Source organism: Grammomys surdaster, unplaced genomic scaffold (assembly GCF_004785775.1).
Source record: "Grammomys surdaster isolate TR1022 unplaced genomic scaffold, NIH_TR_1.0 126271, whole genome shotgun sequence".
Lineage (NCBI taxonomy): Eukaryota > Metazoa > Chordata > Mammalia > Rodentia > Muridae > Grammomys > Grammomys surdaster.
This window is the reverse complement of record NW_021621071.1, coordinates 11,000,970-11,012,021: the sequence shown is the minus strand read 5'-3', so window position 1 is coordinate 11,012,021 and position 11,052 is coordinate 11,000,970. Positions and strand designations below refer to the sequence as shown.

General features: G+C 44.1%; 1 protein-coding gene and 2 pseudogenes across 1 annotated transcript in view; 2 read left to right on the top strand and 1 right to left on the bottom strand.

The window, feature by feature from the left end:
- Positions 1–1,477: 1,477 nt before the first annotated feature.
- Tbc1d30 (TBC1 domain family member 30) overlaps positions 1,478–11,052 on the top strand; it is a 77,671-nt gene continuing 68,096 nt past the window's right edge. The window contains exon 1 of the mRNA XM_028759117.1: positions 1,478–1,573. The gene's annotated coding sequence lies outside the window, so the exon portion shown is untranslated. The remainder of the gene's footprint in view (positions 1,574–11,052) is intronic.
- Positions 6,870–7,481, top strand: LOC114613691 (annotated as a pseudogene).
- LOC114613749 lies at positions 8,429–8,664 on the bottom strand (annotated as a pseudogene).

Sequence of the window (11,052 nt, the reverse complement as noted above, 5' to 3'; positions counted from 1 at the left end):
CTTCCTACTGTTGCAAGCATTAGTTTTAAGAATGTAGACTTAATTATTTTTATTATTTAGGTTCTAAGTCCTTTCAAGGTTTAAAAAAATTATTTTATGTGTTTGGGTGTTTTTGCCTACATGTCTGTGTGCCATGTGTGGTCAGGGCCTGCCAAGGTCAGAAGACGGGTAGGATCCCCTGGAACTGGAGTTTCAGAAAGTTGTTAGTCACCATGTGTGCTAAGGTTGAACCCAGTCCTTTGGAAGAGCCAGCCCGACCTCTTAACCACTGGCTCATCTCTCCAGCTCGAGGATGTAGAATTATTTGATGCTTTTAGAGGAAATACATTTTCTGCCGTGTATGAAAATTAGTGAGGTCCTAAATTAAATGTACTATCCAGGCTATTTGAAGACCACATATTTAAAACAAAATCAGCAGAGCTACATTCATCTTCATTACCAAATGTGCTGAGCGTTATTTACAATTGACGGGGTTGTTTTCTAGCTGTTTCTTATTTTTGAGGTCTTGGTGTTTGAACAACCAGGACCTTGCACATGTTGGGCAATGCCTCTACCACTGAGCCCTCTCTTACCTTTTATTGATTTTTTGCGTGTATATGTGTGTACGTATGTGTGTGCATGTGTGTCTGTAGAGCCCAGAGGCCAGTGTGCTGCCATGATGGCATTTTCTATGTGATGCTGTTGATGGTAAAGACCTTACTGTCTCCACAGCACTTAAGGCCTTGAGACAGTATCTTACTTAGTTGTATCATCTGGCTTTGAACTTGTGATCCCCCTGCCTTCATCTTGAGTAGGTGGCATTATAGGCCTGTGTCACCAGGCTCCACAGCTGGTACTTTTAAAGCCTTGAAAGATAAATTCAAGCTGAAGAGATGGCTCAGTGGGTAAGAGCACCTACTGCTCTTCCAGAGGTCCTGAGTTCAATTCCCAGCAACCACATGGTGGCTCACAACCATCTGTAATGGCATCTGATGTCCTCTTCTGGTATTTCTGAAGACCGTGTACTCACATACATAAAATAAATAAAATTATTTTAAAAAAAAAGTCCTACATTTAAAAAAAGAAAGAAAGAAAAAGAAAGAAAGAAAGAAAGAAAGAAAGAAAGAAAGAAAGAAAGAAAAATGTATACCTGGGTCTGGTATTAATGGTAAAAGTATGAGTTCTTTGCTTACTTGTTATATTGTAGCATCAAGGATAACATTTAGCTTATAGAATTCAACTTTGAGCGAAGTGGAGAATGGTTGGCTCATTCCATTGTTACGCCTTAGCTGAATCACGTACATGTTATCTGGTATGAAAAGCTAGAGTTAGTGGATTTAAATTCATTTTCTAGACCTGTACCTTTACGCTAGTAACACACTAGGGATTTATATCCCTCTCAAGGGATTTATTCTTTCTTTCCTGATAGACTCCAGCGAGCTGAAGACCATTCTTCGAGAGCTAAAGTACAGGATTGGCATCCAGTCGGCCAAGTTACTCCGGCAGCTGAAACAGAAAGACAGACTTCTACATAAAGTTCAGAAGAACTGCGACATTGTGACAGCCTGCCTGCAGGCTGTGTCACAGAAGAGAAGTAAGTCCAGGGGTACCAGTGTTTGTCATCCCTTGCTACTTTGGCGGGCAGTAAACCTGCCGCAGGCACTGCTTTGAAAAGTCCAGGACCAACCAAACAGCACAATTTTTCATTTTTAAATCTAAAATGAATGCTCGATGTCTAATGTTAATCCCTAGTTTTATTATTCGTGAGTCGAGGTCACGTTTCACTCTGACAATGGTTATTTTTTGTGTGTCACTAAATGGCTTTTTAACAAGCATCAAATGGATGTAACTTAAAGTAGTGTCCTTGTTCCTTTGAGCTCTGTTCTCTAAGGATTAAACAGTTGGCCTCAACCAACGAGAGCCGCTTACAGCCTGCTCTGAAACCCAAGAAGGGCAAAGTATCTGAACAAATGAAATCCTTGTCTTGCATTACCCACTTTTGCTGAGAGCTGCCTGGCTTGGTTAATTGAATTAAAAAAAATTGTTCAGTTACTGATCCATCTTAATAGTCAGATACTAAATCTTGTGAATTAATTTTGTAATTCTCCATACAGCTGCATTATGCTTTATTCTGCTAACATGTCCCTGTTTTTGTTTTGCATCTTTTTTTGTTAACACGCAGCGTGGCAAAGCGGGGTTCAGGTATGGCAAACACAGGTGTGAGTGTCCTTCTGATAAAATGCCTGGGGCGGTGTCTTGGGTGCATGTCAGAGTTGCTTTTTCTTATTATTTTCCTCTGTCACATTTTATATGTAAAGTAACAGATCAAAATTTGTTTGTTTTTTTTAATCCCAAAATTAAGATGTGCCTATTTTCGTGACACGATGTCCAGGGCTTGATTAGTTTTCAATAATAACATTAGCGGCTTAAAATCCCATCTAACTACCCCTTTCCAATGTCCTGCCATTTGTTATCCTCAACTTACCTGTGGTTTTGAGATATAAGGCATAGAAAGCCAAACGCCGTTTAGTGATCACAGTGGTCCTCGCCAAGAGGACTACAGTCGAGTAGACAGGCTTTCCTCTAGTTGGGGACTTATCTGAAGAGCTAGAGAAGGATGAAGGAAGGGCATGTGTGTGTGCGTGTGTGTGTGTTTATGGACATGCACGCATATTGGCATACATCATACGTGGTAACTTTTTATGGATTCTGACCGATTCAAATGTGTTAAGTAAAAATTATTTCCCCCTTCTAATATGAGAGACTGGCTTTGATTTTTTTTCTTTCAATTTTGCTTTTAGACTGCTTAGTGATTAGCTTTCCTACGTGAAGTTAAAAGCATGGAGCTTTGATACGCAGGAAGACGTGGGGGAAGGTGGAGCCGGTGAGGAGGTGGGGCTTGCTGGACTCTGTATCTACTGGAGACGGATTCATGTTAGACTTTAGATGCATTTGATTGACAGGAAGATTGGCACTTGTGTCTTTTAGACAAATGTGCCCACTAGCACCCAACTCAGTGTGTGAATCTCTGAATGCGTCCTCCCGATGTATTTTAAATGTATCTCTTTAATTTAGCCAGGTTTTCATTCTAGAGAATATGGGGCTGTCCTGAGCCTTTCCCAGCAACTTCAGTTCTTCTTTGGTGGTAGAAATACTTTAGAGTTACAGACGGGACAATTGCCTACCTGCGGTACCTCACGCTCTTTCTAACGAAGTCAATAGCAGACTCCCGTAGAATTCTAAGAATGGAGATTCCCCGCCACACAGAACACCTGGTCTCATTTTAATAGTGTTTGACAGTGACATATTCAAATACAGTGTATTGACTTGTTTTACCAAATGCCAAAGTTGGGGCTGGGAAGAAGGCCTGGTGGGTAAGAGTACTTGTGAGAGGACCTGACGTGTTTGGGCCCCCAGAGCCCAGGTGAAAACAAAGAACTGCTTGTACTTTATGGTGCCTTATGAAAGCCTTATGGCAGTGTCTCAGTCACTCTCCCATTGTTGGGAGGGGACACCATGACCAAGGCATCTTATGAAAGAAAGCGTTTTATTGGGGGCTTGCTTACAGATTCAGAGGATTGACCATCACAGTGGGGGAGGACTGACAGCAGGCAGGCAGGCAGGCATGGCGTTGGAGAAGTGGCTGAGAGTTTACTTCTGATCCACAAGCAGGAGGCAGAGAGGGAGGAAGAAAAAGAGATGGGGGGGGGATGGAGGGGGGAATGGGGAGAGACAGAGAGAGACAAGCAGAGATAGAGACAGACAGACAGGCAGAGACAGACAGACAGACTGTTCCTGACATGGGCTTTTGAAACATCATAGTCCACTCTCAGTGACACACCTCCTCCTATAAGGCCACACCTCCTAATCCTTCTTCCACAATTCCCCCACCGAGAGCCAAACATTTAAATATATGAGACCTTGAGGGCCATTCTTATTTAAATAGCCACAGACAGCATCTCTTCACTGTACATCTGAGCTGGGAATAAGACAAGCATGCTCCATTTAGCATGGTGGTACCTGCCTGTCCTCTTAGCTCTCAGTAGCCTGAAGCAGGAGGATCAAAATTTTGAGGTCAGCCTGGGCTATACTGCCAGACTTTAATCTCCAAAAAACCCTTGCCCTTCTGCAAGCAAAAGGAGCAAGACCAACCATTGTCTTATAGAAGAATGTATTTTTTCTTCCATATCACCTATGAAGATCTATTTTTAATAACCATTTTAATACTAATTAAAATAGCAGCAGCTGCTGCAATCATTTATTGAGCGCATGCCTAATGCCCAAGTTTTGCCTTCCTATCTGACAGCAACTCCTTGTGTTGTCACATTGTGTTGGGATTCAGCAAGTTTAACTAATTGGCCAAACGTCACCTTGCTGAGGGATTGAGAAAGAACCGGAAGACAGGGGTCTCAAAAGTCCACATTTTCTACCATGAATCACAAGTGCTCTGGTTTTCCCCTCTATTTCTGTGACTAGAGCTGGAGAATTGCTGAGTTTTGTAATGTGCAGAAAACAAAATGATTCCCGGTTTGTCGCAAGCGCCGCTTTAGCACAGTCTGCACAGGAAGGAAGTGTTTATCTTGGCTAAATGATTGTATTGTACGAACGTAGTTTGGCGTGTAGGAAAGCCCACTTAAAGGCTCAGACAATGAAAGGAATTAAAAGGACATTGGGCCAGGAGGATCAATAGTTCGAGGTGGGACCATGTTATCCAGTTGAGACCCCGACTCAGAATAACCACAAACTCAGAATAACCCCCAAACTCTGAACAAGCAAACAAAACATGGAAAAAAGTGATTCAGGATCAGTATTTGTCTGATAGAAGAAGGTATTTCCATCCTATATTCATCTAAGAATGGGCTGTAGAGATTTTTTTTAAAATCCGTTTCGCTTAACCCCCTTCTCCTGAAAGCAGAAGCCACGTGATTAGCGCCACGCGGCTTTACAGTCTTCTGCTTTGGTATGGTCAATGCCAGGCTGGTTGAGCTAGTGAGATCCTATTACAAATCAAGTAATAAAACATGGCTATGGCTTTAAAGGTGTGATAAGAGAAAACACGAGCAAAATATGAATGTATGCAGCTACACGGAAGCCTTACCAATACACACAGGGTTCCTCGACAGCTGGCAGCCTTAGTTTAGTAAAGCACCCACTCTTTAGATCCTACATTACGGTTTCTTAGGAACGTTTGCAAGGGCCAGGAATCTTGTCAAAAAGGTGAGAGTTCTTTGTGTGTATATGTGTGTATGTGCATGTGTGCAGGTGTGGACTGGGACAGGTGCGTGTTTGTTGTGCGCATGTGTGCACATGTGAAAGAGGCCAATTGGTGGGAGTTGGTGCTCTGTGTCTACTGTGTGGGACCAGGGGACTGAACTCAGGTTATCAAGCGTCATCCTTGGAGCTATCTCATTGGACGACTTCATCCTCAGAGCTATCTCATTGGCCGCCTTCATCCTCAGAGCTATCTCATTGGCTGCCTTCATCCTCAGAGCCATCTCATTGGACGCCTTCATCCTCAGAGCTATCTCATTGGACGCCTTCATCCTTGGAGCTATCTCATTGGACGCCTTCATCCTCAGAGCCATCTCATTGGACGTCTGCATTCTCAGAGCCATCTCACAATTTCATGGTCTATCATTTTGTTTTGTCACAATATTGTAATAGTGAACAGTTTTCTTTCAGTAATGGCTTAGAGAAACACATCTAAAATGGATTTAAATGCCTAAGGAAATCAACAGACATGGTTAAAGCCCAGGGATATGCCCAGGGATTCCTCCTTCTGCAGCATCACGTGCTAGTAGCTCTTCAGTTGAGGAATGGAGCCGTGTGATATATCTTCCTCCGTCAACCATGACAAAATGTCGAAGGACTCAGTCCTGCGCAGGTGACTACAGCTGCCAAGTTCATGCCTGCAGTGTTTAGACAGGCTTTTTAACAGCAATCCTTCTCATCTTCAGCCCTTACTAGCTTTCTGTCTCTTCTTTCATGTTGTTCCCCAAGCCTTGGCAGGGCTAATGGTGACATTTAGGGACGAACATTCAACAGTCATTTCTTCTCAGCACTTTTGACTAGTTATAACTAGTTGTAACTGCTTTCCACTGTGAAATGAGGCTTCTCTGACTCTGACAGCAGCACAATTATTTATGGGTATAAATAAGTATTTAGAAGACAATTTGAGGGCATGAGATGCCAGGAAAACAACAGTAGTAGCTTGTCCCCCTTAGGGTCTGTGACCTCCTCAACATGGGCTTTTGACCAGGTTTACAGTACCACGCATGGATTTCCTCCTGTGGAGTGAACATAGTTTTACATGGCAGTTTGGTGGTATAGCACACAGCATCTACAACTAGTTAAGACCGTGTGGGTTTCATTGTGCTCAGCACTGTTGCATGATATTATAGACTGTTCTGATAATATTTTATGTGAGGTGTCCTTAAAGAACAGTCTGACACCCGCTGCGTCCCACCCACTGGCCCCAGCAGCTTGTATAGCACTTTCCGGATTATGAAAGCTGGCCGGCCAGCAGGGAGGAAGCAGCCAGGTCACTTCCAGCTTGACTTCTCTGTATGATCTTAAACTTTGGATTCCCCCGATCTCTACCTCCCAAGTGCTGTACCATCTTACACAGGTTATGTGGGGTTGCAGAGCAGACCTGGGGTGTCATGAGTGCTAGGCCAACACTGCTGTGTCTTATAAAAAGATAAGAAGGGATATGTTTGGTGGAGGTACAGTCAGGTGTGGGGTAAGGGGGTGCCTCTGCAGGCCCATGCTGAGGCATCCCTTCCCCCTGAGGGACCAGCCACAGGTATAGTATAGAATAGAGTTTATTCAGGGCGTGGGAAGGGGAGTAGAGACAGAGAAAAGTGGGGGGGGGGGGGGAGGGGCCCACCATGAGCCTGTGGCGAGGGGGGGAGGAGGAGGGGGAGAAGGGGTCGCAGGAGCACGAGGAGAGAGTAAGAACAAAAGAGCGAGAGCGAGAGCGAGAGTGAGGAGGTAGGATCTGGGTAGCCAACGGCCTCTTAGCATCATGCTAAGCTTTATTGTGCCTACTGTGATCCGTGTCTTACCCACGATTCTCAGTCTGTGAGGAAGACACACTGCAGTAGCCAGAAACACAAAGAGAATGTGAAAGACTATTACCAGAAATGAATGGAAGAGCAAGCCCAGAGCCTGACAAAACAACGGCTGCATTTCAACAAGGAAAGATCCTTCCGGCTCTGTTCTCTGCTCCTCTGCCTTCAGGGGCCATGATACCCTCTTTCCCCAGTCTCCTGGGTCCTCTTTGGCCTGCCATGATGCCTGCACCCCATGTGGGAGGCCCTCCCATGATATCAATGATGGGCCCCCTTCCTCCTGGGATGATGCCTGTGGGAACAGCTCCTGGAATGAGACCACCCATGGGAGGGCACATGACCATGATACCCGGGCCTCCAATGATGAGAACCCCCGCCTGCCCTATGATGGTGCCTACGCGGCCCGGCATGACCCGGCCAGACAGATAAGAGCAGAAGCGCTCTTTATCGTTTTGTATTTCTTGTTCTGTTTCACCAAGAGATATTGGTGCTGAGCCTTAGTGTTTACTAAATGCATGGCAACGAACTTCCTCCCTAACAGAGAGAATACTTTTGGAGGGAGAAGTGAAACAAAAAGGGGCAGTTGTCACTTATATTGTGAAATGTGAAAATAAAATAGTCAGCCGGCGGTGGTGGCGCACGCCTTTAATTCCAGCACTTGGGAGGCAGAGGCAGGCGGAATTCTGAGTTTGAGGCCAGCCTGGTCTACAGAGTGAGTTCCAGGACAGCCAGGACTACACAGAGAAACCCTGTCTCGAAAAACCAAAAAGAAAAAAAAAGAAAAGAAAATGGTCAGCTGTTTCAGTTAAAAGAGAAGAGAGAGAGAGAGAGCGCGCGCGCGAGAGAGAGAGAGAGAGAGAGAGAGAGAGAGAGAGAGCAGCCCCTTTTATAGTGAGTCAGGCACACCTGGCTGTTGCCAGGTAACTGTGGGGCGGAGCTTAGACAGAATGCTGACATCTCCTGTTTCAAGGCTCCTGAGCAACAAACACTCTGTCAGCGGAGCTCCTCTCCTCGCCTCTCAATGACATTTCTGCACAAGAGACTCAGTAAACCATGTAGTCAGCAATATATTTAAGGCTGTTGCTTTTTCAGTCCTGTATATATATATAAAAAGTCTTTTCCTTCTTGTTCTTTAGCCCCAAGCTCACGAAGACGTATTAGCTTCTAGAAGCATTGCTTTATTTTATGTTATTCGTACAGTGCTGGGGATCGATCGCGCTGAGCTGCGACCCCAGCCTAACAGCTCTATTATTTCGGGGGTATTCTGTTATCCTGACTTAAACCCACATGTAGTTTTTTTTTCTTTTTTTTTAAGGTTCTAAATTTTATTACTGGACAGACACCCTAATTTAGACACAAGCAAGTCTCCATGTTAAAAATGTTGAAATCCATCTGGTAGGGCTGACCGATGACCATAGTTCAGTATAAACCCTCAGTCTTGTCACTGTGTAAATCCTTACGGACCCAGCGTCGTTCTCCTCCAGTGTCTTCTCTTAGAGTTGTACCTGATTTTGTTACCAGCTTTCATCCGGATCCGCTGAGGAATTGGGCGATTTTGCTTTTGTTTCTTGGCCAGGAATCGCTTGATTCTGAAAGTCTTGTGAGAAGACATGGTGAGAAGCCGAATCAGGCGCAGTGCGCGTGCGCATGATGGCGGGGGGAGCGTAGTTTTTTTTTTTTTTCTTAAGACGTCACACTGCATAACAGTTCTGTATCCTAGCTTTGTCACATACTTCGTATCTATAGGTGTAAAATTACCAAGAATATTTTGGGGGTTGTTTCAGAGGCAGAGCTCAGTAGCCAATGCTTACTCATTCAGTCACACATACTGCTCCCGTAGTATGTCAGAAGGCCAGAGCAATTTCACCGAAGGATTCACATACTCCTTAAAAGACATTCTACTACACACTGTGGCACTCTACAGAGGAGTACTTAAGACCCTGTTTTTATTTTAAGGAATACTGAAGGTCTACATGTATGGATATTTGCTTATCAAGCCTGAGTAATAGACACTACCAGTCCCATAGAAGCTCCCGGATGCTCTTCTCTGGGTGGAATCTCTTTCCTATGAAAGCATGAATTTGCTTTTGTTTATACTTCTTCTTTTGGCTATATTCCCAAGCCACAATGTGGTTCTGAAATACTGAGGAGCATGGACAGGCCAGGTTGTGAAAGGAGGGGTCAGGTTTTTAGCTGAGGTAATGCTCTCAGAAGAGTCTATGGGGCCTGCACTGCTGCTGGGTTCGAGAATTCACATGCAATCTCTTCGGGGGAATCAGAGGGGAAAGTTAAAAAAACAAGACAACAACAACAACAAAAAAAACCCATCTGCAATGTGTGTCAGGCTAGTTACTGAATGACCAGCTAGGCTGGCAGAGCCTATTTCTTTTTCTTTCTTTCTTTCTTTCTTTTTTTTTTCCCTTTGATTCCTAGCTCCATATTGTCGCTCAGCTAGCTCTTAGCAGTAAGTGAATGTACATTTCTGTGGGCATGGAAGGAAGAGCCAGAGTTTCATCAGTGCCTTGCAGGATGAAGTAGTTCAGACATGAAATAGCCCAGCCTCCTGGACATTCTGTCCAGAAGTTTAGCCCAGCATGCGACCCCCGCCTTTCAATAACACCCTGGCCAAAAGCAGCTTGGAGAGGAAAAGGTTTCCTTCATGTTCCAGCTTATAGACCACTACAAAGGGAATTTAGGGCAGGAACTCAATGTAGGAGCGTCCGCAGAGGCCGTTGGTCGGTTGAATGCTGCTGCGTACTGGCTTGCTCCCCCATGGCTTTTTCTGCTCAACATTTCTTGTTATTTTGTTTCTTTGTTCAGGACTGAGTTTAGATCTCTAATTGTGCAGCTCTGGTTGTTCTGGAGCTCACCATGTAGACAAGAGTGGCCTCTAAGTCACAGAGATCCACCCATCTCTGCCTCCCGAATGGTGGGATTAAAAGCATGCATCACTATGCCTGAACCAGACTGCTTTCTTCTACAGCTTGCCCAGCCGTGGTACCACTCACAGTAAGCTGGGTCTTCCCACCTTGATTGTTAATCAAGAAACTACTTTTACAGATTTGCCTGCCAGCAATCTGATAGACACGCTTTCTTGATTGAGGATTCTTCTCTCAGATAATGCTACCTTGTGTCAAATTAAAAAACAAAACAGAACCAATCAGGACACCAATCATATAGCAGGGAAGAAACTTTCAAAGAGGGGCTGTTATGTTTATTCTTTTCTCAGTCAGACTGGTAATCCTTGCCCATCTGTTCATGGTAACTGTGGGGTCACTGGCAGGGTTAACTGACTGTGAGCATCATTGAAGGTAATCCGGATGAAAGGTTATGATTTTTAAATTCCGTTTACTATATTTTTAGTGTGATCCTGCCCCCCTGCCAGGAATCAGAATCAGATGCACTTTTTCCCCATCTGCCATAGTAACCCAGTGTGTGTATGTGTGTACACACACGTGTGTGTGTGAGTATGTGTGTGTGTGTGAATGCATGTGCCCATGTGTGCATGCATGTAAGTCCATTTGGTTGGTTAAAAAAGAAGCTAACATTTAGGTTATGTTTGAGGTATAAAAAGAAGCTATCTATGTCTAAGTCTCCCTGTCATCTGTCTAATCTTTTATATTTTAACATCAGTTTCATTTCTTCAAGAAATAAATGTTTGGGCATCTTATAGCTAAGAATGGCTTTCATAATTTTCACTTTTCATAATTTATCCCAAGGTATACTGAGAACACACATAATGCTTGAACACGGTCCAATAATGCCTTTTGAACTTCCAGTTTCTGAGATGTCCCTGTGGATTTGAGACAAGTGATATATCTTCTTGTGACCTCATTTTAAAAAGCCCAGAGTTTTAGGAGAACTGTTTCAGGAAAAGGAGAATTCAGTGTGATTTTTCTTTACCTATAAACTTTGGTTGAACACAGTGAGGCCTAGGGGTAAGAGTGTTGACACTCTCAGCTGGTTCATGACAGCCCTGACTCCTCCATCTGTGCTATCA